The sequence below is a fragment of the Mus pahari genome, chromosome 19 (genome assembly GCF_900095145.1).
Source record: "Mus pahari chromosome 19, PAHARI_EIJ_v1.1, whole genome shotgun sequence".
Classification (NCBI taxonomy): domain Eukaryota; kingdom Metazoa; phylum Chordata; class Mammalia; order Rodentia; family Muridae; genus Mus; species Mus pahari.
In genome coordinates, this window is record NC_034608.1 from 43,451,592 (window position 1) to 43,456,700 (window position 5,109).

At 45.3% G+C, this 5,109-nt stretch overlaps 1 protein-coding gene across 7 annotated transcripts in view; it reads left to right on the forward strand.

The window, feature by feature from the left end:
- The window catches only part of Nsd3 (nuclear receptor binding SET domain protein 3), a 113,652-nt gene that overhangs the window by 476 nt on the left and 108,067 nt on the right, over nt 1-5,109 (forward strand). For 5 of the 7 annotated variants that reach the window (XM_029532273.1, XM_021219910.2, XM_021219911.2 and 2 more), the window contains exon 1: nt 239-696. The exons of the other annotated variants lie outside the window; for them this stretch is intronic. The gene's annotated coding sequence lies outside the window, so the exon portion shown is untranslated. Of the gene's footprint in view, nt 1-238; nt 697-5,109 lie in introns of those variants that run through there. 7 annotated transcript variants of the gene reach the window in all.

Here is a 5,109-nt window from a genome sequence, read left to right on the forward strand (position 1 = left end):
CGCCTGCGGTCTCGCGTCTGCTCCAGACTCTCGCGCGCCCCTCCTCTCCGCCGCTGACGAGCCTCTTCCTCCTTCGTTCTCAGCGCCGAGCCCCGGACTGCATTTCCCGGCAGGCGCCGCGGCCGGTAGCCAATAGCAGACTTAGGATTTGGCGGCGGCGGCGCCGAACGGGGCGGGGGGGCTTTGTGCGCGGAGGCGGCGGCAGCGGCGGCGGCAGCGGCGGCGACGGCGACGGCGACGGCGGCGGGAGCTGACGGCGCGGAGATCCGGACGGAGGCCGAGGCCGGGGCTGGGTTGCCGGGTGCCTGCTGGGAGAGGTGTGCAGCTTTCGATCAGAACCCTGGGACCCCGCTGCCCTTCGGGGCCGCCAGCCTCCGGCTCCTCTCCGGCACCAGCAGCTACGCGGCGACCCCCGTCCGGCCGCCTCCCCTTCGCTCCGCGTCGCCCGCAGCCTTCCGTCTGCCCGCAAACGAGCCCGGCCGGCTGGGCCGTGGCCGTCCTCAGTGCCGGCCGCCATGGCAGGGGTGCTCGGCGCGGGGGAAATCTAGTCCGAGGATTTCATGCGGCCTAGCTCGGTTCCGTCTCCTGCGCCCGCGGTCCCGGCAGCTGCCGGCAACCCAGCCCCACTTCGGGCCTCCGTGTCTCTCCTGTGATCGCACTGACACGGCAGGGGGGTTAGAATGGAACAGACTGAAGGTAAAGTGCTTGTGTATGTGTGTGTTGCGCGTCAGGGCTGAGGAGGATCCTTGGGGTGGGGGCGACCTAAGACCCAGGCACCCGTAAGGAGTGAGACCCTGGAAGAGAAGGGGCCGCGGCTGGCCTGAAAGGGTTCTGGGAAGGAAGAGCAGATGGTAAGGTGGGTGTGGAAGGAATTGGGAGGTGGGGCAGGTAGGCTCTGGATATGATGTAGTGGTGCTGAGCTGGGAATTGGGAGTAGAGGTGGGATGGGGGCGGGGATAAGGATGGAAACGGGGGAGGGGTAGGAAGAGAGAAGAGTTAGATTTGGACATTAGAGACCTAATGCAAATGAGGATAGGTCTGGAATGGAGTGTGGAAACTCGAAGAGTTGGGGGGAAAGGGATAGGGGTGATGGAGAAGCGAGGCTGCTTCTGGGAATCAAGGGGAGAAACTACTGAATCAAAGTGGAGGAAAAGATAAGATTAGGAAGTAGGGATGAAAAATGATTGTGTCAGGATGCAAGAGCAGGGTAGGAAATAGACGCAGGAAACTGAAAGCCATACGAGATTGGGCTAGGGAAGGACATTAGCTGAGTGTTGGAAAGGATGAGGATTATCGACCAGGCGTCAGAGTGTGAGGAAAAGAAGGATGGGGAGTATTGAAGTGTTAGAAGGAAAGCCTTTTGTTCCTATGTTTGTGCGTATTCTGTCTTGTATTTCAGAGCTAGAGAAATAGAGAAGCTAGTGGTTATGGGGTTGTGATTGTTGTGAAATGAGGTGGTGTGGGTGTTACTGTTCTGAGAGAAGAGGAGATGTGTTTGTGTTTGGTAGGGAGGCAGGGAAAGACATGGCCATAATTTGATGGTTTTGGTGAGGGAGTAAAGACTATTCAGATTTAAAGGGGGCAGGGGCAGCCATGTTTGTTACCCAGCACTGCAGTGTAAATAAATTCCTTTTCCTCTCTGACATCTTCGTGAATTTGGAACCGACAGTTCACATTGCTACACCTCCCCTTCTATTCATGAACTTCTCTTACCTCTTGGGTCATTTGCAATTACTCATAACCACGGAAGGACGCGGCGATGTTTCCCATCTTGTGTGTTTTGCTGCCTCTTCTTTTCTTTCCCCTTTTCCTTCTAGTTGCAAAAAAAAAAAAAAAAAGCATACTGATAAACTGCAGGGTAAAATTTCACCCTTTTTTTTTTTTATAAATTAAAAAAAAAAAACTAACTGAAGAATCATTGCTATCATATTTCAAGCTTGATTGTGAAAAGTCTTAAATATTGATTGGTTTCCGACACCTCAGAAGCAAGTCAACATTTTTTTTTCCCAATTCTTTAAGTAAACAAGGGAACTGCATTGGTTATTTTACTTGGGGTGCTCTGAGAAAGGGGTGGGGAAGATCAGCCTGTTGTAGCTCATCTGCTTGCTGGAATTAGGATTTTGGAAAATTAGAAATGTTGCAGGTGACATGCATGTTGTTATGAATAATGCTTTTTTATTAGCTTTCCCCCCCTTCCCCTTGCTTTCATGTAGTTAGTTCAGTGCAGTCTCCAAATGCCAGTTCAGCAGCGTGATCTGAAGGAGGCATGTAGTCCTTAGATCCTCACTGAGTTGTCAGCTTTTGAGGGGTGGGTGGAGGGGAAGTTCTGTCACTCCCAGGAAAGCGCCAGTAATTCTTTAATGCATTCACATCTAACTACTTGTGTGATCTGAATTTAGACTAAAGGTCTAAATCCTGACAAAGTAGATAAATTGGTCTGAGGTGAAATTTATTTTCTATTCATATCGAAAAGGATTCAGTATTCACCTTACTTAAAATAATTGTAATTGCTCTCATCCAAACTTTAGCCATGTGTTAGTATTGAAACTGTTTTCTAACACCAGCAAGGCCTGCTAACTATACAGTGGTCTTGGTCCACATTTGTACTGCATACAAATCTTAGTAGTAATGTTCTCTCAGTTTTTGTAGAGTTTGGTGGAAAACTTAAATTTAATGTTGTTGGAGTGGTATTTTCTGAGATTAGACTTGGAATAGATGTCAGATTTATAACTTGGAGTATTTTGGTTGATAATATATAGCCTGAAAAAAGTTTTTTTTTTTTTTTTTTAAATTCTAAAGATAAATTTTATTCAAAGTCATTCAGCGTGTATTTGGAATTTATCTATTTTGTAGAGATATTTTATTTGTATTTCTCTCCTGGTTGACATATTATTTGTAGTTAGTAGACTTTTTGCATGGACTGTCAGTGCCACCACTTTTAGGAAAATGAGCAAGTGTATATTACAGCAGAGTGTCTATTTGGAAGCTTGAATGAGCCCTCTTAGAGTGTTGTGCTGGGTTCCTTGGTCAGGTATCCATTCAGTGAGGAAGGCTACTACTGTATTTATCACACACTTGAAACCCAAGTCTGCCGTGGCTGCTGCTGTTCTCGTCATCTGCCCAGGTGGTGCTTAAAAACATGAGTGTTCTTACCAGTGTGTATATACGTATGTGTGCCACATGCGTGCCTGGTGACTATGATGTCAGAAGAGGGCTTCAGGTCCCCTGAAATGAGAATTGTGGATGGTTGTAAGCTGCCATATGGGTTCTGGGAATTGAACCTAAGTTCTCTAGAAGAGCAGCCAGTACTTTTAACCACTGAGCTGTCTCTCTAACCCTGATACCTTTTTAAAAAAATTTATTTATTGAGACAGGGTCTCATATATCCCATGCTGGCCTCAAGCTTTCAATATAGCTGAGGCTGACCTTGAACTTCTGATCATGCGTCCATTTCCTGAGCATGCTGATACGTGCTAGCATTGCCTGGGTTATGGAGTGCTGGGAGTCCCACCTAGCGACCAACTACACTACATCCCCCCCCCCCCTTTTTTTTTGAGTGACAAATTAACAGTTGGTCTTGTAATAGATTAAAAGAGTTTGGAATGAAGGAAACTAATTGCCCACAAAATTGGTTATTTTTGGCCTAACTGTCCAAAGTGACTCTAAAGACAATAGTTTCTGGAATTTTAAATCATCATCATCATCATCATCATCATCATCATCATCATCATAATGTAAAGTAACAGCTAATAGTTACCCTCTTGCCGTATACTGTGCTAAGTGTCCTGCATGTATAATTTCTTTTTTTACCTTCCCAGCAGTTTTCTAAGACTCTACTTTTAACTGCTTTCCGTAAATGCAGAAACAGGTTAGATAATATTACAAATGTTATTAATTATTTAAATAACAAAGCTGGTGTTTGAGTGTAGTAGGTCTTTTAAGTTATAGAACTCAGAGAAGCGAATTGTTTGTTAACTTCTTCTAATATGACATAAAAATAACACATGCTTGTAATTTTAAAATATTTCAAAAGATTAGTGTCCCTAGTCACCAGTATAACTAGTTAGAAGTGTCCTGAGTGTCCTCAATAGTTTCTGTGGATTTACTTAGGTTCATAGAATGGACTCACACTAATTCTAGAACCCAGGTCTGTGTTGAGCTAAACCTTGGCCTTTCTTATTTTATTTGGCGTTGCTGTCTTCCTGCTTGAGTTGTCCTTGTGTTTGAGACTCTGGGTACACCGCCCTGACTAGTGTTCTGTGTTACTTAGCAGGCATGCGAGAATCGGGTAGAATACTACAACTTTAACTAACCCTTTTGTGTGATCATTTTTGTTTTTTGTTTTTGAGACAGGGTCTCTATTAAGTAGCTCTGGCTGGGCCTGCAGTCACAGCCCTCACTTGCTTCTGCCTCCTGAGAGCTGTGATTGATTAAAGGGGTCACCATCAGGCCCAGCTAAATCAACCTTTTTTTTGGTTGTTGTTGTTGTTGTTGTTTCTGTTATAAGAATGATTTTTGACTACATTCCTAGCAGTTTGTTTGAATGGAAGATAAATGCTTCAATCTACCTTATTTTACAGGAGAAAAAAACCCTGAGTTAAGTACAAGCAAGGCTTTGGTGCCAAATTGGTGACTTCTTGGATCTCAAGACCACGTTACTTTACTTGCTTACTATGAAAGTATTTGAGCTGTTCTTTCAAGCTCAAGGTGAGAGGGATGTGCTGAGGTCAGGCAGCGTGGTATACCGAGTTCCAGGGAGTTGCAGCGAGGCAAGCCGCCATGCTTAGGTGCTCTTTATTCTCTGACAAGCAGCATGTGGACAGAGTGTTTTCATGTGTAACTGGATTGTAGCCAGCCTATCTTGAAGTTTGTGTTTGGTGTAATGGAATAGGTGTTGGCAAAATTTCCCCCCTTGTAATAAAATAAAATTGTCAATGAGATAGTTAGCAATGAAGGAGGAAAAAAAATCAGGAACCCAGTCCTGGCCCCAGAGTAAATTGAGACACTGGTCAAATTCTTCTTCTTCTTCTTCTTCTTCTTCTTCTTCTTCTTCTTCTTCTTCTTCTTCTTCTTCTTCTTCTTCTTCTTCCTCCTCCTCCTCCTCCTCCT